At 44.9% G+C, this 25,933-nt stretch overlaps 1 long non-coding RNA gene across 2 annotated transcripts in view; it reads left to right on the forward strand.

Moving 5' to 3' along the window:
* Positions 1 to 19,908: 19,908 nt before the first annotated feature.
* Positions 19,909 to 25,933, forward strand: part of LOC144222214 (uncharacterized) — a 12,444-nt gene continuing 6,419 nt past the window's right edge. The window contains exon 1 of one of the 2 annotated variants that reach the window (XR_013332346.1): positions 19,909 to 19,995. This is a non-coding gene — a long non-coding RNA (uncharacterized LOC144222214). Of the gene's footprint in view, positions 19,996 to 20,046; positions 20,113 to 25,933 lie in introns of those variants that run through there. The other variant, XR_013332345.1, reaches the window with a different exon arrangement.

The raw sequence follows: 25,933 nt of genomic DNA on the forward strand, positions 1-25,933 counted from the left end.
CAGTCAAATGCTCTACCACTGAGCTATACCCCTGCGCAGGTCACAGTTACTCTGGACACCAGTTAATTGTCCCTTCTCATTGTTTCGGGTTAGTGTGCTTTGCAAACTCGGGGAAAGGCACACCCCGCCCACAGGAAGCCTGGAGCCGGGCCGTGGCTGTGCGGTGACGCCTGGATCTGGGGTGCCACTGAGGCGAGCACGGTGCTCCGGGCTCCGCAGGACGGACCCGCTCTTGTGGGTTCGAGCTGGACAGAGCGCGCCCCACGTGGCCGAAAATCACATATGGGTGGGGACCCAGCTGTGGCAAAATGCAGCCTCACAAAGGGTGAAGCTCATGAGAACATGGTGACACATTGATCTCGAGTGTGACCGTTTAACGGGGCCCTGGAAAACTGTGTCGTGTTTATAAGCTGCTCATCTTCCATAAGACAAAGTTTTCAGAAACCATTTTAATGTATTCCCCTGGTGTCCCACAGCATATCTCTAAAGGGAGTTTGGTGACATATGACTCCTTTTGTATATTGTTTCCCCTAGTTTCCTCTCTCCCTCTGGACACACACACACACACACACACACACACATACACACACACACGGTAGTGTCATTGGCAATATACATGGCGTACTGTGACCCGTGAACTAATCACAACGCTCGTACCCTGGACAGACCTGAGTTCCCTGCAAAATATGAGCACAAGTACTTGGGCAGCATTGTGTAAATTTCAAGTAGTTCTGCTGACAACATCTCGTGTCTTCAAAGCAACCTCACGGCGGCAGAGTGTATCATTATTGTTCCTCTTTGCAGATGTGAAGGTGCAAAGCAGTGAGGTCCAGTGTCCATGTCATTCCTCTGGTTCCCTCGCCAGGGGACCCAGCCACTGCTGTGCAGTTCTGGGCACAGAGCCCCAGCCCCAATTCCTTCTCACTGTCGTGTGCAGGAGCCACCTGCCAACAGCATGGCAGTCAGTGGAACCATGCATCCCGGGACACGAATGAAGAGAAAGGTGCTTGGGGCGCCTGGGTGGCTTGGACGGTTCAGCATCCCACTTCTGCTCAGGTCATGGTCGCAGGGTTCATGAGTTCGAGCCCCACGTCGGGCTCTGTGCTGACAGTTCAGAGCCTGGAGCTGCTTCAGATTCTGTGTCTTCCTCTCTCTCTCTCTGCCCCTTCCCTCCTCATCCTGTGTCTGTCTGCCTCTCAAAAATAAACAAATATTAAATATTTTTTGAAAAAGCTGCTTTGTGGAGAATGAGATCATGGTAACGAGGCTGCCTCCACATCGTTTGACGGGCTCTGACTACCGCCGGGTCAGGAGATCCTGCGCCAGCCTGTGACACGCCTCCGCGGCGTGGGCCGCACCTCTGCGTCACCTGGACTTAGGTGTAACACACTTGTACAATGAAGTAGGGAAAAATATCAGAAGATCCGTCTCTTGTTTTTCTGTCATCTAGCCTCCCCTCCCTCATGGGAGTAACATCAGAGAAGTCATTCATTTAACTAAATCACCGGCTTATCTACTTGTTCAACACGAATTATTATTCGTCTGGGACGATAGATAAGTGGCCTCATCTGAAGCCGACTGTGTGCAATAAATGCCACATTAATATTAATAGCTTTATCATAATGAAGTATTTATAGGACGTGTGCAGGGCTGGGAAATACTTTAAGTGAACTTTGACCAGGAATGGGGAATTCTTCTCGAGCAAGTCTGGATCTAGTTGGGAATCACAGTGGGAAGAACAAGGAAGGAAATGGTGTCCCACCCTCCCTTACCGCCCTTAATGAGCAAGGCCAACAAATCATCTGTTCAAATAAATTCCAGAATTACCTCCTCGAGTGAGGAAATGGCTGTGATCAGTCACAATGTTCTTTATAGCGATTTGTGTGACTCTATCCCCCTACATTTTTCTACGTGCAGAAAGCTAATTTATTGCATTTCCCAGAATTTAATTTAATGCACTACTTCGAGGGAGGAGATGTAAATTGAAGTCCATTTTATGAGTAGATACCCAAGGCCACTAGATAATCTTTGAAAGGAGACATAGGAGTGACCTGTGCCCGGCCGATTTTGCAAGAGAGATACCAGAAGTGGCCGTATGCAGTTTCGGACCGGTCTGCATGCTAGTAGATCAGTGAGCTTGATAGCAGGTACTTTTAGATTCAAACCCAGGCGACTAAAGAAGGCAGACAGACAGCATGAAAAGAACCAAGAAGCCCTACTGTGAACCTTCTAGAAGAGACACACCTCCACGCAAACTGGGTCAATTGTTACAGGCAGAAAGGAGGGTCTAATATTGCTAAATTACCGGAATGTTCTTAAAGAATGCAGAAATCTAAACTTTACAATGTAATCTTTCTCTTTCCTTTTTTAAAGATTTTTTTTTCTAGCACTATTGAGATGCAATTGACATATGACATTGCATCATTTAAGGTGCACGTAGTGATTTTATACACATGTATATCGTAAAAGGATTACCCCAGTAAGGTTAGTTACTCCCCTTTCCTCAGTAGCTCAATTTTTTTATGCGCCTGCTCAGACTTGCACCATCTACTCTCTCAGCAACTTTCAAACATGAATACAATATTATTACCCATAGTCACCATGCCCAGAACTCACGCATCTTATAACTGGAAGTTTGTACCTTTGACTCCCTCCCCCCAATTTCCCCACCCCCACCCCAGCCTCTGTTTTAGATCCACATATAAATGAGATCATACAGCCATTGTCTTTCTCTGACTCACTGATCTCACTTAGTGTCACACATTGTTGCAAATAGCAAGACTTCCTTCTTTGTTCATGGCTGAGTAATATTTTATTGTCTACGTGGACCATGTTGTCTTTACCCCTTCGTCAAAGGACACTTAGGTTGTTTCCCTGTCTTGGCTATTGTGAATAATGCTACAATGAACATCAGAAGGCCCAGGTCTCTTTGATCTTATTTCCTTGGGATAAATACTAAGAAGTGAAATTGCAGGGTCAAAGGGCATTCTTAAAACAGAAACAGAAGGAGGAAAATTAACATCACAAAAGCTTAGGAATGTGTAGAACTCCCTGCTAATGCCGACTCCCTGATAACACAATGGTGCTGTGTCCTTAATTCAGGGGCAGCTCCAGGTTAAAAGTTAGAAAACAAATATTGTAAAAATAACCATCACTGTGTAATCTGCATACAGAAACATTGGCGGTTAATTTTTTAAAATACATGAAGAACTGAACGGGCCAAACAAAACATATCTGTGGGCTGAGAATGTTTAAACCCCTTCCCTTAGCTCTTTTACACCATAAATCTGAGCCCCTTCACACAAGCTCAGTCCACGCTTAGTTTTCTTTCACTCAGCGGTGTTTTGTGTACTCTGCAGCCCCGATTTGCATGTGATGAATGATATTGCTGGAGATACACAGACAGGAAAGACAAGGACGGAGCAAAGTGTCACCGGCCGCCTGGCCGGGTCCCTCGGAACACCGAGTCCACAGAAGGCGTCGGAACGTTCCTGTGCGCTGTCTCCTCCCGTCCTTGCTCTTCTGGACGCACTGCTTTCTAAGCAATATGCTTCCCCCCGCTTACAAAGCAGACTTGTCCCCACGTCTGATTCTGGCTGTCGGCATAGTGCCTGTGTGAAAGGGACAAGGCCCAGGGCTGGGATGAGATGCTGTTCTGAGTGGAGGACAAAGAAATCCAAGGCCCCTCCTTGCCATCGGGTCTGTCACGACACAAGCCCTCCCCCCGCATGTCCATACAGATGTGAGGTCCCAGATGCTGCCTCCAAACAGGGGCAGGGCTGAGTTCAGACTGTGAGCCCGCTCGGCGGCGTCTGCCGGCACGAATCTGCGTGGGGATAAAAGCTGTGTCTGTACGAGGGATAGAGGCAGTCACTGTGCTTCAATGACTAATTAAATGAGAAAAAAAAAAACAAAACGCGGTCAGATTGATTGATTGGATTCCCCAGGCCTGTGTCTGAATTGACTGAACTCATTTCAAATGCCTCACTGAGAGCTCTGTGTAGACACAACTCATATCTAGGTTTGGTGTTTAAACCCTTGGAAGGGTGAGCTTCCCGCACGGTTCCGGGAAAGGGGGCCGGATCGCACAGCGGACGTGCTTCTCAGGGCCGCGCTCTTGTTGGCTCATTAGTAAAAATGGAGCATAACGGGGAGACGGAGAGCCCCTCTGTGTCTCTGGCTTAGCGAGGGGGGCTCCGCACGGCCTGGCAAAACGGTGTTTAACCTTTATTCCGAGCATAAATCAAGAGGCTCATTTTTCAGGCTATTCTTATAGAATTCAATTAAAGGTCAGATTTGTAATGGAGATCCTAATTATTAATGTGTTGCTGTTTTAATTATTAATAAGCTGAGATATTTGCATAATGGATCAAGAAATAGCCCAAGAACAACTCTGGGAGCATCGGAAGAGCCTTTGTGGAATTCATGTTTAAAACACGCTTATTCGACCTATTACAAGCCCACTGTTACCACCATCAGACGGTTGTAGCCAAATTATACATATTGTGGTTCCGAAACATTTAAGAGGTAATTTGTTTACAAATTATCAAAGAAAACTAGCATCGATGCATTTTTATTATTTTATATAATCCTAACTTACTGATTTCTAGAGGATAGGTGGTTGGTCACAGTTTATTTTAGCCAAGATCAATGTTATTCTACCTCGCCCTGCAAAGCTATCGAGTGTCCGCATCTTCACAAGGGCCTGGATCATGTCACATACGTGAGGTTCTTAACAGTATGCTAGCGGGATTTGCCTTTCTAAATAGAATCCATCGGAACCGGGAGATATCTATTTCTGGCATAAACAATAAACGTCCTGGCAAAATTAGGCAGCAAACAGATGATTGATATTATCATGTTACCTGTAAGTCAATTCAAGCTTCATCTCAAAGGAAAGGTACTTCCTACTTGCTTTTTTAAAAGGAGGGCGTTATGCTTTGGTACAAATCTTCCTTTAAATTTAAAGTGTCATTTTAAAAACTCATTGTCAGCATAATTTGATCCACACAATTATAACTAAACAGTGTGACCTCAGATATTGAGAATAATTTTGCATTATTTATACAAACATGTAAAAATTATTGGTGGTGAGGATCAATCAATGCCCTTCTTTACAAGAGAAAAGAGAGCAAGAATCTTTCAGCTTCAGAGAAATAATTTATGTGGATGTTTGAGGGCAGGATTAGTGATACTGACTAAAATGAACTTTTCAATAGCTAATGTGATATTTATTAGGGTTCAGTTTAACCAATGTTAGTAATTATAAGAGACACAAAATTCACTATTAATTAGTTCTTCATCAATTATTTAGAATAGGCCTTTAAAGGATGGCCACGCTCAGGCCTGTTATCTGTGTTTGGTGTGGATTTCTTTCCTACTTGTCTTCCCTTTTCTTTGCACCTGGTAAGAATTTCACCTTCCTTGTTTATCACAACCACTAGCCTAGAGGTTTCGTTCTCTGGAGGATCGATACCAGACTATGTGTTCTTTATTTGGGGAAATAAACTTCAAAATTTATTTATGTGAGACCGTTTTGAAAGAGAAAGGATTTTTCTTAGGTCTAAAATCTCCTAGTTTAAAATATCTTTCTTCAGATGAAAGCAGAGTGTGTGACTTCTGGAGAAAGGATCTCCAGGAAATCTTTCAAAGATATGACTTTAGTGGGAAACAACAGCATAGTCAGCCCTTCTAACTTGATGCTGAAGCACATGGAGGGTTTTCTTTCTTGTGAATTACCTTCACTAAATAAAAATTAGGTGAGTATGTGATTCAGAAGGACATCTATCTGGTCTGACTGCCCAGCATCGTCCCAGCTCTATCGACATGTGACACTGTATTGGTTTGTATACAACATAATGATCCGATAGATCTAGAGCTTATGAAATGATCATCACCAAAATAAGTTTACTCAGAATCCATCAACAACTCTCATAGCTACAGTTTTGTTTTGTTCTTCTTGAGATGAGAACTTTTAAGATCTACCGTTTGGACAACTTTCAAATATGAAGTAATGCAGTATTATTGACGACACTCGCCATGCTGAATGTTACAGCCCCAGGGCCTAGTTATCGTACAGCTGGAAGTTTTTACCTTCTGACCTCCTTCACCCATTTCCCCCACTCCTGTGCTCCTAGCAACTGCCAAGCTTTTATAATAAAGAATATACAGTATTTGTCTTTCTCTGTTTGACTTATTTCACTTAGCAAAATGTCCTCAATGTCCATCCAAGTTGTTGCAAATGGCAAGATTTCATTCTTTTTTAAGGCTGAGCACTATTCCATTCTCTGTCTATCACACACACACACACACACACAGAGCCATAAAATATGTGTATGTATCTATATATCTCTACATAGATATATATACCACATTTTCTTTTTTAATGTTTATTTATTTTGAAAGAGAGAAAGACAAGGAGCAGGGGAGGGACATAGAGAGAGAGGGTGAGAGAGAATCCCGGGCAGGTTCCACGCTGTCAGCGCAGTGCCCAGTGTGAGGCTCCGTCTCACGAACCATGAGATCTTGACCTGAGCTGAAATCCAGAGTTGGACTCTTAACCACATTTCTTTATCTCTTTACCCACTGATGCACACAGGCTGTTTCCGTATTTTGGCTCTTATAAATAATGTGTCAGTGATCATGGCAATGCAGATGTCTCTTTGAAACAAGGCTTTTGTTTCTTTTGGATAAATCCTCAGAAGCATAATTACTGGATCGTACAGTAGTTGCATTTTTAATCTTTTGAGGACCCTTCATCCTGTTTCTATAGTGGCTGCACCAGTTTACATTCCCACCAACTATTGTGCTTATGCAGTTTAAAATCTGTATCATCTTCTAACATCTTCGTACAAGTGTTCACTCAAATATTTACTAAGCATCTACTTTACACATGGCCCTTTTCGTAACAAGCCCCTTGGCAGCCAGCATACAGCAAACAGCAACAAGAAAGTGAGCTGCTGCGATTTCAGTTTCAAGGGGAGAATACAGGGGCACCTGGGGGTTCAGTCGGCTGAGCGTCCGACTTTGGCTCAGATCATGATCTCACGGTTCATGGGTTTGAGCCCTGCGCCGGGCTCTGTGCTGACAGCTCAGAGCCTGGAGCTGCTTCAGATTCTGTGTCTCCCTCTCTCTCTGACCCTCCTCTGCTCACACTGTGTGCCTCTCTCTCAGAAATAAATAAAACATTAAAAAGAAAGAAATGTTTAAAGGGGAGAATACAACAAGGAAATGGAATAAGATGCACATAATGAGTAGAAAATTCTGGTAAAATAAAATATGATCTTTTCTTATTAGATTTTTTATTGACTGCAGTTGTTCATATAATTATTCATTTATTGAAAGAGCTTATGTAAACTTATCTGTATTGATTTCTTAAAATAATATATCATGCTGAGGCATATACATACATATATATATATATATATGAAAACATAAATGAAATCATTTAGCACGTCCATAATGCTTCTTCCCACTTTTGACTGTTTCCTCCCAGGAACATTTACAGAGTCACGAATATCGTGTTTTCTAAGTAACTGCTGCATGCACAGGGCCTGTGCAGTATTTCTTAAAATTGTGCATACTGACATCTCTGAACCTTGCTTCAAAGGTCACTGATACTCGTATATTCCTCAGCTGTTAAAATAGAAGAAGACTTTGGGGCACCTGGGTGGCTCAATTGGTTGAGTGTCTGGTTCTTGATTTCAGCTCAGATCATGATCTCAGGTCATGGGATGGAGCCCCACACCAGGCTCCATGCTCAGCGCAGAGAGTGAAGACCCCTTGGAATTCTCTCCCTCCCTCTCTCTTTGTCCTTCCTCTGCTCATCCATGCTCTCTCTCTCAAAAATGAAAAAGAAAATTTTTAAAAAATATGAAGAGATTTTATTTCAAACAGCCAATGTCAAATAATTAGAACCATAATCAAGGGATCCAACTATGTTAAAGCTACGGTGTTCGTGGAGTCCACGGCGCTTTGGTGCTGAGATCGGGTGAGGCCCCCCCGTAGATAAATGTGCAATAACAAGGTGTCTGAGGTCTGTGTTGAGGTCCTTTGACACATCTCAGTTTCTCCGTCCACTTTTTCTTATTCACAATGAAAAAATGCAGAACGAAGAGCTTGTGGAAAGTGTATCTTTTATGATTCAAGCCATTAGTGCTGGAGAACCGCGCCCGCGCCAGAGATCGGGTTCTGTGGTTAGCACAGCCCGCAGACCACAGGCGTCCTTACACGCCAAGGTCTGCAGAGAGGTCAAGGTCAGGATGAGAAGTAATAGTTTGGGAAGGTAAGGAGCGCTTCTCCGGAGAGGAAGGTTATTGATAGCTGTGCTTGGTTGGTTTAATAGCCGCTGTAAAGCTCCACAAATTCCATCTCGAGTTGTTTGGTGGAAGTAAGGAAACAACATGAAAAACACAACACTCGAAAGTTTAGGGTCTCAGATGGCAATGTCGTCTTACCAATTGTATGACACAACTTAAAAATGTCTGTGTGGATTTCAGAAAGCTTCTTCAAGGAATGAAGAAATGAGAGAAGTGCCATCCATGTTAATCAAAAGGCTCGTTCGTTCTGGGAGAGCCAGTGACCATGTCCCCTCCATACACTGAGGGCATCTGGGATCCGGATTTGTCTTCCAATGGAGGACACACATCTGTAATATATCCTCCCGTGCAAGTCCTGTTGCCCATTTAGCAACTGTGCCTCACGTCCCAGGAAACACGAACCTGATGGGCGGCCCTGCTGGCGAGCGGGTCTGGGGGTCAGGCTCGCGCTGCTCACACGGACGCCATCCACGCGGGAAGCACCGGAGCTCTCCGTCTTCATGCGATGCACCTTCTTCCAGTTCCCATCTGCTCTTCTCAAGGCTTGCTGGTTGCAAGGCCCACGGGCCCCTCCCCCTGGGTGGCATTGGGAAACCAAGTAGCGTCGGGTAGACGGACTCTAGGCAACATCGCATCCCTGAGGAGCAGGTGCGGGGCCCCGCCTGGGAGACAGGCGGCTGCTCCCTCCTCTTCCAGCCCTCTTCTCTCTCCGTTCTGTGCCCATTTCTCTTTCCCTCTTTCCTCTGCTTCCTCTTTTTAATGAAAAACATGATTCTTCCATCATCTCTCAGTTTGATCCCTGTAGCCTTCCTCTGTGTCACTTTAGAAGAATAGGAAAAAAAATCCAACATCATGGGACACACAAGGATGATGTGAAGTATGACTAGATAGAATTCTGGAATTCAGAGAAACTTTGAAATCATCCAGGTAACATCTCTCTTACTTTACAGCTGAAGATAAGACCGGCAGATAGTTTAAATGAATAACCCACGATCCCCTCGATAACTGCTGCGGGACCAAGAGTGACGCCAGGACATTTGTCACTGAGTCCTGGGGAGGATGACGATTAATTCGAAGGTTGATAAAAGTGGCAAATTAAATTAATTTGCCTTAATAATGAAACATGTAAAGGAAAATGACACTTTATTAGGAAGTTCTAAATTATAAGGTAGTTTCAAAAATAGCTGACTGTGGTCAAACATAAACAAAGGCGTGCTACCCACGTTATTTGGTGGCTGTTTGATATGAATAAGTACAAAAGAGATAACTAATTTACAAATTTTATTTGCTCTGCTTCTGAAATACTTCCAAGTATCTGAAAAGGAAGTCCTTATGTTTGAAAGCTCATTACATGTACAATTTAAGATATTAAAAAATTTTTTTTAATGTTTTATTTATTTCTGAGAGAGAAAGAGACATCACGAGCAGGGGAGGGTCAGAGAGAGAGGGAGACACAGAATCTGAAACAGGCTCCAGGCTCTGAGCTGTCAGCACAGAGCCCGACGCGGGGCTCGAACCCACGAACCGTGAGATCATGACCTGAGCCGAAGTCGGACGCTTAACCGACTGAGCCACCCAGGTGCCCCCAATTTAAGATATTAACAGGCATTATATGGGTATCAGTTTTCCTTGGCTCAAGGAAGCTGTGGAAAGAGTAGATTCCAAGTGAATAATGCTCCATTTGGAAAAGGAATGAATTTGATATTCAATTCTGTCTCGTTCATCTCTTTCACCGGATGTGATAACTGGAAACTTGGGTGTGCTTTCCTCTGTGTGTGTCTGTGTCTGTGTGCAAATCCATGTTCTGCAGAACTTCCCACACAAGTGCATATTCACCTTTGAAATATTCCAATGGGAAGTTCAATTCTGTGACTGGCTTGGAGAAGTGACCAAGCTGTTTAACGTCTAGCTTCTCACTTGTAAAGCTTCTCTCTCGGCCCCGCTGAGAATATAAATGGTAAGTTGTGCTTCTCAGCTGGAGCTCCTCGGAAGATAAGTATTAATTCAAGATATTTTGTGCAGTGTGAAGCACGATGCCTGTTTATGATGCCCTGGAGAATAATTTTCTAAAGCAAAGAAGGAGGCACATGCTTGCATATTCCATGAAGATCAGGTTAATGAATAAAATTCAAGAGAATTAACATTAGTTCTTAGGAAACTTCGGAATATTCTAGAAAGTTATTTTATACAAAAAAGAGTCAATGTCATGGGCACAGACATTGATGTACAGAAAAAATTATAGCGTCATTGAGCTTTCACAGCCACTGGGTTACCACATCTATGCATGAGTAGCTCAGGACTCTTGAAGAACATTCTCATCTCAACAAAGCCAACAGAACACCTTACAATATGGTAAATTGGGACAAAGAAAAAATTAAATTTAAGATTGTAGAGAAAGAAAGTATATATAATGCAAAATATTGAGTAACCTCATTCCGACTCCAGGCTAACCTTCACTTATTTAACTGATAAAACTCAAACTGGAGTTTTAAAATAAATACGGATTTTTGGGGTGCCTGGGTGGCTTAATCAGTTAAGCGTCCAACTTTTGCTTAGGTCATGATCTCACGGTTCGTGGGTTCGAGCCCCACGTCGGGCTCTGTGCTGACTGCCAGCTCGGAGCCTGGAGCCTGTTTCGGAGTCTGTGTCTCCCTCTCTCTCTGACCCTCCCCTGCTCACGCTTTCTCTCTCTCTCCTAGAAATAAAAATAAAAATAAAAATAAATAAATAAATACGGATTTTTAATAGTGGCAAATCATATGACTTCATCTTTGAAAAACAGATAAAAATTAAGATCCATTAGAAATCTTTCAATACCAGGAATGAAAGAGAATTAACTCTTCAGATATTTTTCCTCTTTATCATTTTTAAGCATTGACACAGTTTCCTAAGGGGGGTGTGGGGAATTATTTGTAAAAACCATAAAAATAAATAAGTAAAACATTAAATAAATTAGAAGTTATTTTGATTAAAAATGAATTTAAAAATAAAGGGTCCTGAAATATGCCTTTCTTTATCAAAGGAGGTGTACTTATAATTTCGCCACTCCATGAAGGAAAGTACATCATGTGAAGTGGTCAAAATTTATTTAAAAATATTTACACAACTAATTAACTAGGAAATATATTGTAAAAATTAAAGGCAGTCTTTAATAAAAATAAAGTCTTCCTTTCCAGATGTTAGATAGAAATTAGGGTACTTGTGAAACCATCTTAAAAAGGGAAAGTTACATTTTAAGACATGTTGGGGCATTGATTCATTTGAATATCACTTAGCATTGAATGAGGGAAATTATCACAGAAAAACATCCTGTGAGAGTTTTAAGAAAAAAAAATAGTTAACTTTTTTTGAAATGTCTAAATAGAAACAAATTTTTGAAATGTAGTTTGAACCGAAAGGAAATAAATATGTTATTTGGATTAAGACCTTTCTTTGTGACATTGCATTTTCTGGGAAAGAAAATAGGCTCTTGATTCCTGTTAAAATAAAATAAAATAAAACCAGATAGAAAAGGACCCCTCAAAAATGGCGAAGACTTTCACTGAGGACCTGGTGGATGATGGAAACTATGTGAACACACAACTTCTGAGGAGCTGTCACCTGTCACATAGGACGTTGTGGCTGACCTATGGAATGAAAAGTTCTAAAGCATGTATTTTGGTTTAAGTTGTGGCTATTAAATTACTAGGTTTAGGAAGAAGTCATCCAAGGGTCCTGAAGGAGCAGAAATTGAAGGAAGTAGATCTGCATTTCCGAGAATAGAAACTGTTTCTCAAGAATGGAAAGACACCAACATGGTACCCAGTCATAAGGAAAGACCTCCATAATTACAGATCACTGAGCCAGGAAACTGACATAGTATAATTAAGGACAGAATAATCTAACTCTTGTATAAAGTACAAATTAATAGGGCCATGTCCCCAAAACACAGCTAAGATTGAAAACCCCAGAGAAGGTCAATGGAGGCAGTAATAAGAATCGCCAGGGAGAAGTTTCATTTAACTTGAAAACAAAGAGCCTGTGGAGGCCAGTGAAATGATTAAAATGTGCATTTAGTTAAATGGAAACTGTCAAGTCGCTCTCAGATGATAAACAAAAACAAAATCAAAGACATCAAACTCTACATATTAAGATTATCTAACCATATATATTAAAGGCATATAAATGTCTATCTTCTGCCTGTGTTTAGAATTACATAGAACTCACAGAAATAATGCCTCATGCAGATGTTTGTCATAAGGAAGATATCATCAATTTTTTTTAAGTCAGAATTTCAATATAACAGATTAAGGGCATGAATTGAAGTGTGAAAAATGAAATCATTTATAGGATACCTGTTTGATTGCTCACATGTCAGCACCATGTCCTGAATCCGGAGCACAGATCTTGACATAGATTTAATGTGATTGATGAGTCTAAGAATACATCCGATCCCATTAAGCTAATCAGACAAGAAGCTGCTCAGATTACATTAAAGTGCCTATTTTTCTCTAATTTATCCAATATGCTACTTAAAATAGTTTTTATTTAGCTAGTTGAAGAACGCTTTTTTCATACTCAGGTAGTACATTATTTAAATTAGAGTTTTTGATTTGGACCAATGAATATTGGATTGTTAGGACATAGACATTTTTCCCCATTAACAAATTGGAAAAACAAATAAAACAGAATTGCACTGTCCTTAAAATAGCTAACAGGGCCCATCATAGATGGGTTCCATTTTAAGCTGTAAAAATGCAATGATTTTACTAATTAGAAACATTGAAGGAAAATAGTTCACTGGAATATCCTGTTGCCTGGAAAAAAGATTTTCACCTTTTATGAAAAATGTTATCATCAGTACATAGTTGAGTCTTGACTTTCTTAAAATGCCTTGAGAGGTGATTGGGGAAACTATACTAAAATCTACATATTTTCCAATTCACTGAACTAAAACACCCAACCCTTAACTATGTAAGCTTAAGATATCGTGGGAGATTTTGGGTGTGTCTTATCATATTTTTTGCGTTGTGTGGTTATTGTATCCTCTTTATTGCTTTCATCAAAGTTATTTAAAGTGATGTGTGAGAATGCTTCACATCAGATGAAATAGGGTTAACCAAATTCAGAAAACACTAGAGAATAGAATCACAGTATCCTTAAATGGACATACACTTTGAAGCTGACTTTAATGTTGTTTAGTGGGGGGAAAAAGGTCACTTAATTATAGGGACATAAACCAACCGAAATAATGATAAAACTTATACTTAGTTGAAATTGTCCTTAATAGAAATGATGATTTGGAAAACAGAACCAAAGAAGGTCCCTTCTGGCATGACCCTGCCTGCTTCATTAACTGAATAAAGTACTGATGATGCCGGTGTGAATTTCTGGAGTACAGGTTATGTAACTCCATTAGCACAGAGCACCTGCCAGGAATTCACACCATCGCAAGCACAGTAGTCATTCCCGCTGAAATCTGCAAGGCTCTCAGCGAGACTTCCCCAAAATTCCAGCAAAATTGGAGACAGCCCCACCTGACCCACACTCAGCCTGAGTGCTGGAGAGAAGAGCACGTTCCCTCCAATCAACTGCGAGAAGACCTGCACCGTAGGACAAGATCGACCAAAATTCAGGGCAGTGATTGGTCTGACTGACACTGAGAGGGGAGTTTGGTGGTTTTAAATGATACATTTTTTAAACTTCCAAGTAAATCAGTACTCGTGACGGCAGCAAGAAGAACACGTGTGGATAACAGTGTGGGAGTTTCAGGTTGGAATACGGACAAGGCATTGACAGACACTGGAGTGGTTTATTGAAAGATATTCTGGAATCTCCTTCTTTGGAGTTTTGAAACAATGATACAATCTTGAGCTTCGAGGGTTTGGCTAGGACCCTGTCAGAGCAAGGAGCTAGAAGAAAAATGGCTTTGTTGTGCTATGATGTAAATGTTTCATTTTTATTTAATTTTTTGGTTTTCTTTTGTTAAAAGTAGGTTCCACGCCCAATGTGCGGCTTGAATTCATGATCACAAGATTACAAGTCTCGAGTCACATGCTGTCCCGACTGAGCCAGGTCCCCGAATGTAAAAGTTTTGAGTACCTGAAGGTTCCTGAGGTAACCCCACGGCAGAGAATCGGGTGATGCTTTTCCTCTCATCCGCTGAAGCAGAGTCTGACGCCGGATGGAATCCAGATCCTAGTGATACTGGGTATGTTCATTGCCGTGTGTATTTTACGTACATATGATGCACATGGATGACACAATGTGATGATGACCTAGAAACTAGTGCATGGCTCTAATTTGGGGATCTGCTGAGTGTTGTCACCATGTGATGAGTCACGTAAACTTTGGTGTCATCTTAGAGCTATTAAACGTGTGAACAGGGATCTCTGCCGTCTCACGGGGTCCTTCCCAAGGAAAACTGGTAACTCTGAGTCACTGTAAAGCTTTGAAGTCACAATTAACTAATAAGGCAACGGTATTATAATGATGGTATCAATCAATACACAAGTACTGCTAAAAAGTTGACAGAAAAAAATAAGCAGTAGAAATGTACAGAAGGGGCGCACACCGAAAAGGCATCATACAGTCGAGGTAATGGACCCGGAGAACAAGGAGGCCACACACCATGGTTTTATTCTGTGAGCGGCTCCAGAATTTCAGCAAGTGCTATTAAAGTGAACAAGGAAATTAGCATAAACAAAACACAGAAGTAGGAACAGCTAAGAAAAGATGAACTGGCCCCAAATTACCAAATTGACCATAAATGAAGTATGTAGGCAGGAGGATGCATCCTGCGAGAGAAACATTTTAACACTGATGTTTAACTGTCAAACTGACTTTAAATTGCACAGAATCAAGCAGCTACTTTGTCTGGAAGCTAATTTTGCCTTTTGCTTCTGAGGCAAGAAGCAACACCACATCTGGAAGGGGAGGTGCCCCTGACATGAACGTGCGGGCGCACCGCCGGCCACTGCACCTGCTCCTCGCGCTATCGCAGACCCAGTCCCACGGTCCACACGTTTCGGGAAGAAAAGTGATGATGTTCGTAGAAACTCTGATAAACTTGACGCCAACACTGGCATCTTGTAGGTGAAGAGCAATTATTTGTTTCTCCACAACGAACATGATTCCATCAGAAGCCGTTCAATAGTTAAGAATAAGAACTTTCCAGGACTGAATTTACACATCGTCCGTCAACTTTTGCACGTGGGCTCTGACTCTGCTGGGAAGACCTCACGCCGGGAAGCAGATGGAAAGGAACAAATGGCAGATGAGGCAGAATAGCTCTCAAGATGGTAGATTTCAGTCAAATTGTCATTCGTCACATCAGATGCGACCTTCCAGCCAGAACGACTCACGATGAAGGTCATGAGCTTGTACTGCAGGGCCTGGTTACCTGCACCCACAAGAAACACACCCTGAATATGAAGATGAAGGCGGGTTGATGGGGCGTCTGGGTGGCATCGTTGTTGAGGTGTCTGACTCTTGATTTCAGCTCAGGTCATGATCTCAAGGTTCGTGGGATTGAGTTCCAGGTTGGGCTTGGCGCTGACAGAATAGAGTCTGCTTGGCATTCTCTCTCTCTCTCTCTCAAAATAAATAAATAAACTTAAAAAATAAAGACAAAGACAGATTGAAAGAAAAATGAGGAAGACAGGCCTTGTAAACACAGAAGAAAGCAGGGTCGTGTTTTTAATATCAGAGGAGACTATGGGCCAAGGAATATTCTCGGGGACACGGAAGCTCATACTGGTAATGATGTCAGTTCTCTCAGACCTAAAATAAACATCCGTGCAAGTCTGGCTGTCCCCAGTGTCTTCCTCTCCCAGATGGGGCCTCAGCCAGTCGTCAGGCCCGAGGCCACCATCGCCTTGCTTTCCTCACGTGTCCGTGTTTCCTGAACTGTGTACGATGTGCTTTCCTCCTGTTTCCTGACTTGACATGAACAGAATTATACTGCATCATTTGGTGCTTTTCTTAGTTTGCAAATATGTTTTTAAGGCTCAGGATAGATCTAGAGTCTAGTTTCTTTACGCCTCTGTTTCTAGAGTATGAAATTGTTTTTGCACGAATTACAAATCTATTCTCTGATATGTCTGCATTTGAATTTTTGAATTGTTTTGATACGTGGCTCTTACAAACAATTCTGTCATTAAATTTAAACTCTATCTATCTACCCATCCATCTATCATCTATCTATGGAAATAACCACAAATAAATACACAACTATACATAGATATATATATTAATTCACATATACATCTATATCTAGGCTACACTTAAAAGAGAAATTGCAACAGTGTAGGCATTTATTTTTACTAAATAATGCCAAGTAATTTTGCAAAGTGGTTGTATTTTACTTGCAAATGGATCTTACTATACCAAGTCTTCAATATTATTGGATTTTCCAATACATTTCCTGATTATCCACAAGAAACAAGGCCTCCACAACTACTCAGAGACTCTTTCTTATGTTTTTCTGGTCTGCTTCCTTTCCTAGACTTTTTATTTTTACCTCGAACCTTTCAGAGCTCTAAACCTAGTGACTTGCAGAAAACTCAAACTCACCATGGCCAGATTTGAACACAAGAGCCCCCTCATTACCTGTTCTCTCCCACTGCCTTTGAACTGTTGTCCAAGCCAGAAAGGTAGGAACTCTTCCATCTCCTCTTCCTGCACCCAAGATGCCTGGCCACTGGGGTGCCCTCTCCCCCCAGCCTGGAACACACCACGGACACTTCTGCACCCCAGCAAGTCCCTCTGTTCCCCACACGGGAGCCAAAGTGATGTCTGCCAAGTGGACCCCGGCCACCTACTTCCCCAGCCCATTACAGACACACCTGCTCCCCATTGTTCTCAGAATGCACGCACAAGTCCCGTTCACGACCTACGAGGTCTGGCTTCTGTTCATCGTTTCTTCTGTGGTTCCTGCCTCTGACCAGTCTGGTTTCCGCTGACTTCCTGCTGCCTATTTTCCCAGCACAGGACCTCCGACTGTGCTCTTCCCTCCCCATCCAGCCTTCTCTCCTGCCCCCTTCACCTGAGGTCCTGGGCACACTTCTCAGGCTGGGCTTCTGGCCCCTCCTCATCCCCACAACTCTGTTCCTTTCCTTCGGGGCACACATCTCACGGGACAGTTACACGTTGGGGGGAGATTACTACTTAATGCGTGCTTAAACTGTTAACAGCACGACATCAGTCTGTCCATTTGTCGTGTTCTTAATGTGTGTTCTGAATGTGCTTCCTACCATGGGAAGGTGTTGGTCTGATCTCAAGGTGCATAAAAACCAACGTGAACACAAACACTGCCCTTGCAGGGTTACAAGCTGCTGAGAGAGATGCCTAATTTCCGGAGGGTGTGAAAGTGCCACCAGAGAAGCGCGGGTGCTGGGGTGGCCAGGGAGGACAGCGCCAGCCGCATGGAGGACTTCCCGGGTGAGGTGGACCTGAGGGGAGTTGTGAACTCTGTGTAGACACTGCAAGTCCAGGCGGAAGTGAGGGCAGTGCTGGACCAGACGGCAGCAAGTCAATGGCTCAGAAGATGAATGAGGGAGTGTCCGTGGACGTCACGTAGCTCAACAAGACTAGGACTGGATGCAGACGGGAGAGCAGATGCGTAGAGCAAGAGCTGGCAGAGGAGAGAACGTAGAATTCTAAATCAAATCGTGGAAACAGGAAAAAAGGGTCAGGAATTTACTGACAGCTCACAGTGATTCCTTGGCTTTGCCAGGCTCTCTGTTTGCAGCACATAATTTAATCGTCTTGGGAACTTATTCCGACCCCACAGCCTCTGGTTGGTGCGGGTCAGGGTCCTTCCATCCATCTGCAAACCTCAGGACCCCTCACGGAGCCGTCATCCTGGCAACGGCACTAACCAGACCACCACACAAGGCGGTGAGCAGTCAGGTCTAATTTGGCCTCAAGGGTGAAAGGATCTCAGACCCATAAAGTGAGGTGCAGTGTGAGCGAGTGCCATTTCGTGTGGTCATTTCCACACTGTGCCCCTGACAATGGAAGAGTCCAGATCCAGATCCAGATCATCCACAGGAATGCCTCTCTCCACGGGCCATGCTGGGATTAGCACCTTCAGGGCTAAATCAGGAGTTGAGTCCTGGAGCCCCACCTTCTTCAGCAGAGTTTCGAAAGATCGCATGGATTGGATCATCCATTTAACTAGTGCTTTGAGACAGATTCTGTGCAGGAAATGCCCCAAATTCCCCATGAGCAGGTCTGGACACGCAATTCCCTTTAAATAGGATCTTTTCTGTTTTTTCTCCTTCTCTGAGCCCAGACCCTCTGAGTCTTGGCTCCTTTGCCTTCCTCTTATCAATAAAGCGGCCTCCTCTTATCAATAAACTCTCAGTCTGGTGGCCTGAGAGTTTCTCGGCTGTCTTCCTTAAGCAATTGTCTTTGTCTAGCCTTCTGTAAGAATTACAGCCGAGAATGATGCTCAGAGGAAGAATTGGAACGATCAGACTTGGGAACGGATTTGCAGTGTGCCGTATCCCTCGTGTCGATCTCGCTCGTCGTTTGTAATGAAAAATTTTAACTGACTTTTTCAGAGGCCAACTTGGATTGCATTTTAATATTTTCCCCAGTCTGGTTTATTGTATTACATTTAGTTTATGTAGCATACAAGAATGATTCTGTTGCCGAAAGGATGATCTTACTACAGTTGGGCTACCATTTTTGAGGACTCTCAGGTGAAAGGCAGTATTTTCTATATGGTTTCCAAAGCGCTTTGTCCATGCAAGAAGAGGAGATGAACCCAACTTTTACATCCAGAGAGAGATTAGAGGGCTCAGAGCGAAGGCAGGAGAGGGCAAAGCTCTTCCTGCCCCGACCCATGTGCATGGGGGACCCGGAGCTGCGCTTCAGAGAACGACCAGCAGAGGGCACTGGACCCAAGATAAGAGGAGGGAGGATTCAAACCTGGAAGCATTTACTTAAGGATAATTTACACTGATCTTTGCCAATGAGCGGGTATGCATCGTTTCAAAGCTGGAAATTACCATAATTCTTTATTTTTATTTATTTATTTTAATGTTTATTTTTGAGACAGAGAGAGAGAGAGAGACAGAGACCGAATACAGGCAGGGAGGGGCAGAGAGAGAGAGGGAGACACACAATCCGAAGCGGGTTCCAGGCTCCCAGCTGTCCGCACAGACCCCGACGCGGGGCTCGAGCTCAGAAACTGTGAGGTCATGACCTGAGCCCAAGTCGGAGGCTTCGCCGACCGAGCCCCCCAGGCGCCCCTCTTTACTCTGTTTAAACATGTTTGAATAGCGGCTACTAAATACCGGCTTCAATTTGTTTTTATGATAAAGTTGCAGGTAGGGGAAAAAATCACATTTGCATTTTTTTTTTGTATTGTAAGTATGGATTTCTGTAAAGAGTTAAAAAAAAAACCCCACAAATTGATATTTTCCCAGGAACAGTATACGCGTGTGTTGGATGGAGGCTTAAAAATGCTGTGATCCGCCTGGAGCCACGGAAATAGAGGGGCAGCGGGACACGCAGGGAGGGGCGGGGTGAGCGCGGCCGCCCAGGGGCGCCCGGCGGGCAGGGCCGGGCGGGGGCCCGGGGNGGCCCGGGGCGCCGGGCCCGACCACGTCTTCCCCAAAGGCTGGCGGCAGGTGGATCGGCCAAGGGCGCACAGGCGGAAACCCCGTGGCACGTGCAGGCGCACGAGGTAGGGAAGTTTCCGGCGTGTTCTCCAGTTAACACTGGCTTCTCACTCCCAGCCCTGGTGACTCCGTGTAGACGCTTTGGACCGCGGAGGCCTGCGGAAGAAGGATATACGACTCAGGTGTGACTTCCGCACCGGTTACGCTCTTAAATGTGTTCCGTCTGCCGCGCCTCTCTGGGTCTTTCCTGTTGAGCTTGATTTATTTATTTATTTACTTATTTATTTATTTATATTTTTGAGAGAGACAGGGCGCGAGCGGGGGAGGGGCAGGGAGAGGGAGACAGAATCCGAAGCAGGTTCCAGGCTCCGAGCTGTCGCCCCACGCGGGGCTCGAACTCACGAGCCCTGAGATCATGACCTGGGCCGAAGCCAGACGGTCAGCCGACTGAGCCACGCGGAGACCCCAGTTGATTTCTGTGTCTTCGGTCTGACAATACAGGCCTTGGCTTTCACGTGGGCGGACTCCGCTCAGACGTCTCCGCCTCCCGTCTCGGAGCCGGTACTGGGGAAGGGTGCGTGGCCGGGAGCAGCCGTGTCAGGCCAGCAGCCCGGCCGCATCGGCTTCACTGTTTGCAGCGCCCGCGTCTCGCTCGGGACCTTGGACTCCTAGTGCTCATTCCTTCCAGAGAGGAGGCCAAGTGCTTCCTTATCACAGGGGATTTGGTTCAGTTATGACATAGCGTGTATAAACTGTCCGTATAACGGGACTGTCCTCCCTAAATTCCCATGCTCTGTTTCTTCCTCTGGACAACACAGGGTAAAATTCAGACCGACCCTAAAGTAACAAAAGCAAATGTCTTTCCAGTAAGTTAAATCTATGTCACAGGTGCCTTCTACACAGTGCAAGCGGAGCAAGAAGTTTCTTGATGAGGGTGGGGCTGAGACTCGCCAGTGCGGCACTGTAACGGAGAGAGACAATCTGCAGTTATACGGCGCATTATTCATTACTCATTCTAATGGGTTCCTTTGGGACATTTTATCTGCAATATGTAACAATTCACGTGCATTCCATTAAAGAATTTCAAACAAGGTCACCCCATGGAAACGCCAGAAGCCTCACGGACTTCGGCTGGGAGACACGGGATGCTCGCCTCATTCCCGCTGGAAATGGACCTTAAAGGCACAGGCAAGAGAACTTTAAAAACCCACACGAGTGGAAGAAACCAGACGAGATTTCTGAGTAAATGCTGCACAAAGAAAAGAGGCCTTGAGAAGGATCGCATGGGGGGTTTTAGTGCGCTGTCTTGGCGGACAGCACCTTCAGATTCATGTCCACCCAGAAGGCCGGAATGTGACCCGATTTGGGCTTAGGGTCCCTGCAGATGTAATTGAGATTAGGGTGGGCCCCAATCTAATGGCAGTGTCCTCATCAGAGAGGACACGCAGACACACGGCGCAGAGGAGGCAGAGGCAGGGACCAGCTGTGCAGCAGCCTGAGCTCCCAGAGGCAGGGAGAGGGGACGAGTGGACTCTTCCTCCGAGCCTCCAAGAGGAGCCAGCCTTTGGACACCTTGATTCAGACCCGTGGCCTCCTGAGCCACGAGAGAACAGATTTCCACTGTGCCAGCCACGTGGTCTGTGGTTTCTGTTAGGCAGGCGCAGGCCTCTCATGGGGGCTCCGCTGGGGGTCCGGGGGCCATGGGCTCCTTGTCGGCCGTGAGCCCAGTGAACTGGCGAAGATGAGCCTCGTGTGTTCCACACAGAAAATGTTTCAACAGTCTGCAGCTGGATGCTGCTTGGAAAGGCTCTTTTACAGCAATCTACACAATGGTTCTTAAAAACACTCAACTAGTGCACCATATGAATCTGCGGAAGTCTGTGTGGACACACGGGTGGACCACAGAGCGTGAACGGTGTGCCCTGGAGGACAAGACGCAGCCGAGGAGGCCGGAGGAGGAAAACCACTCAGCTTTAGCATTTCTCTGTGGGCACAGGGAGGACCTCTTTGAATGGCCAGACTCTGTTCTGGAAAACACTGCTGCATTCTGTTGGCATCCATGGGGTGAGAGCATTTTGACCTGAAGATAATGTTTATGATATGAGTCCTCTAATTAGTTTTTGTTCTTTGGTTCTCTATAATAAAGTTATTTCGAAAATGACATCCTTGCTATCCTAAGGAAAAAAAAAAAGGGATGTGTATTTCCCCACTTGTATTCAGACTAGAGGTGAAAGCGCAGTGGCCAGAGAGTGAGTCCATGCACGTTGAGCAGGGAGAAGCAAACATTCCGAGGCTGAGACATGCCTCCTCTGCCCTCCGTCTGTTGCTCCCCCAGCACACGCTCCATCACACGATTGCGATTTCTGGAGAGTTTTCTTCCTGTGGTTAGACAATCACACACGAGCCTTCTGATACGCAATAGTGCTGTGTCTTATAATTAGGAAGGAGAGAAGGAAATACCCAGGTAGCTAGGAATGAGCTGTGTTTTAAAACTCATGCCATGTTAGTAGCCAGTCGAATCCCTTGCTTCCACGGTGGGTAGTTGGGAGACGGTGAGTTCTTCCATCTGTCGCCATTACAAAGATGGCCGCATGACTGGCAATTCACAGAAACAGTAAATCCCTCCATAAAATCAGTGAGTAGGCTGCATTCGTGAACTTCTGTGTTTGAGGGGGAAACTGGATATTTTATATAAGACACACAAGTACAAGAATCAATAAACAGCCACAGCGGCTGAAGGATGACCTGGGAGCTAGTCCCCAGTGACCAGCAACATCTGCAGAGCCGGATGGGGGTTGCTGAGCACGGGGGAGAGAGTTTTCAGGAAACGTAGAAGGAAATGGCTTAGTCATGGGTTACGTATGGATTTTAAATGGTTTGGTTTTTTTCTATTAGTAAGTAGAGCCCGTGTTTGGGATGTTGGAGACAGCGGGAGACGTGTCTTTTCCTAGAGTGAGCACTCAGAACCTTTGTTCAGGACTGTCCCATTCCACGGGTCACTTGGCTTCTCTTCAGCTCCATTGTATGGATGCTGTCTCGTTTCTGTCCTTGCTTGGCTGAAGCTGTGAACACCCCTCGAGATGTCAGCTCAGCCCAGCTGGGAAGACGCTCTTCCAGTGCTGTGCCCTTGGCGGGGCTGGCCCGGGCCTTCCTCCAGCTCGGGCAGACCTCGCAAGTCACTCCATGGTGATGGCAGTGAGGACACTCACCCACCACTCTGGCTTCGCCGAATACTCTTACTCTTACCAAGTTCTAATAAAAATTCCTCAAACCAAAGCTATAATATTGGCCCAGAGTCATAGACGGAATTGTAACAACGTGAGCAAGAGCAGATTGAATGGATTCGGGGGCTTGTTTGGTTAGAATCACAGTTCTTGGCTCAGGGAGGCCGGTAAGCGCCCTCAGCCATGTTCCCGCTCCACAGTGAAGGAGCACAGCCCAGCGGGGCTCCTGGCGGACACTGTGGCATGCGCACCCCAGCCCTCGGAAGTGCCCGTGCACCATGGAGCTGGCCAGGTGCACGGGCCATTCTGCACCGTACCCGTGAGGACGCCCATGTGCTCAGAGTGCCCTGGAAGGGTCTTGGCGGCAGGTGCAGCCCCGAGAAAACTCCCTATAGACTGCTCTCTGCACCTGTTGTGTGAGGCCCAGCTAGCAGGCACACCTGGGCACACTCTGCTCCCCAAGATAGATGCTCGTTCTTCATGGTGTCTCCCACAGCGCACGTTTGTGCTTCTGTACACGGTGATTTATTTTTACCTCTGCTTGTGAGGCCGTAGACCTGTGATCCTTCAGTAACTGCTCCAGGACCACGTAAAGCAGTGGCTGAACAGAGTCAGCTTTAGAACTGAGCAGGATACTAGCACTAACTTCCTTGCTCTACAGAGAAGTGAGGTCCAGAGCGGGAAGGGGTTTCCCAGGGCCAGTGGACTGATCACCAAGTGGGGCCGAAGCTCGGGCCAGCTTACGAGACCTCGCAGGGAAGACCAGGCGCGTGAGTGATTACATCTCCACCGTGACTTTCCCGCCCTAAACCCAGAGTTAGGGCGCTTGCCAGGACCGGTGAACTGAAGTACAGAAATGGAACTACATAAAGTAAAATGAACAAATAAGTGTAAAATTAAAAGGTAAAGCCGCTGCGGCAGAGAAATGTAATTCAGTAAGAGTGGAATGGGAAACTTCAGTGTTCCCCAAAGTATATCTAAAGATCTTTATAATTAATCTTTATCCCCCAAATGCTGTTTTCTCCATCAACCTCAGAAATGCATTTAACTTTTCTTTTTTTCTTTTAAATTTTGGAGTGGCCCCTCCCATCCTGTCTAACCTTTGGGGAATCACGGGAGGATCCCTAATATTTCCAGGGAGGCCGATGGAGAGGGCACCACACAGTAGGCTCTGTCCACCCAGGAGGAAAGACTTCATCCCAAACCTCGTAACAATATCTGTGACACGATTAGGGACTTCTACTGAGGCTGCTACCCTCAAAGTGTTATTAAAACATACATTCTCCCAAACCACAAAGAGAAGGCCGGTGGTGATGCCCCCACCACGTCCATGTGGGTCTCCATCCAAAGTGCCCCCACGCCTCACACAAAGCCCCATTCCAGACCCCGTGCTGCCCAGCCCCCTCTCCCCAAAAGCTCCCCAGGAAAGGATCTCGTGGGGTGTTAGGCTTTAGACCTCCTTGGCTTATCTGGTAGTCTGTCTGGCCAAGAGCGTTGCTTTAATGCATTTGTTCTGCGCTAATAATATGGACCAGCAGGCAAGAGAGTGATTAGCTGTATTTGTTTTGCATATTGACAATTATTTTAAATTGGGTGTTGGGCATTTTTTCATTAGACTTGCTTACTGTGAACAAAAGGGAAGATATACTGTGTGACATCAGCTACTTTAAACACACCACAAATAATAACACAGGCCCTGATGAAATGAGCGTGTCACAGCCCCAGACATTCCTGTCTGAACTACGGGAGGGAGTGACCGCCTCATGCCTGAAACAGGAATGTGACGCTGCCTCATAGCATGTCGGATGTGGCGTGTGGCACCGGGAAACCTTACATACGTTTGCGGGTGGAGATGGTCCGGAGCGTGCGTCTGCCGTGTAACTCCATCACACTGCCCATTATGGGAATGAGATGTGAAAAATAATTTCTGGTATCTCGGGGCATCACAGCGCTAAGTGGATTGCTGGCTCCGGCCCCTGGAAAATAATAAGGTGAGGTGACCTGCACAGCCGCGTTGGTCAGGATGCCCGGGCAGCCTCACGCCCAGCCCACATGGAGCGGCTCGCCTTGCATTACAGGGAAAGCAACGTTCCGCATGCGAGAAAACAAAGTGTAATGAGTCCTCGTTACAATATCGTGTTTTAAGTGGAAGCTTTTAGCTCTTCAAAATTATGCCCGCTAATTAGAGGCGTGTGATCTTCTGCTACCTCCCAGCTATAAATTATAATATATATTCATAGTTACAGGAACTCCACCTTCTGTGATACAGCTCTTATGCAAACAGTAATAGTTGGTATGTCATTGGAGCATATCAGCAATTAATTCTCAAAATGATCAATGGGAAGAATGTCCTTTCCCCCCATATCTGGTTTATTTATGTGCTCTCATTAATTACGCCTAATTTTCTGTTGGCACTTTTCTTCCTAATGTAATTCAATTTAAGCATATCTTTCTAGAGACTTATTAATAGGTAGGGTCATTTATATTGTGTAGCACAAATATTTTATAATCCACTAATCTTGACAAAAAGGCAATGCCTTCCTCATAAAAAATGCATGAGGAGTAATGGTCCCCTATTAATAACTTATTAGGTCAGATCACACAGTTTGAAGTGTCTGTTACATCTTAATTTTATCAGATTTCTTCCTCTGGAATTTGCCACACTTTCTTTACCTTTTGATTTCGATCACTCTTAGCGTCGCCCTGCCTCTGCGCCCCACCCCCCCCGCCCCAGTCCTCTGTGGCTTTGCAGCTGGAGAGGCAGGGGGAGGGCTTTCGG

The sequence above is a fragment of the Crocuta crocuta genome, unplaced genomic scaffold, assembly GCF_008692635.1.
Source record: "Crocuta crocuta isolate KB4526 unplaced genomic scaffold, BGI_CrCroc_1.0 scaffold101, whole genome shotgun sequence".
Lineage (NCBI taxonomy): Eukaryota > Metazoa > Chordata > Mammalia > Carnivora > Hyaenidae > Crocuta > Crocuta crocuta.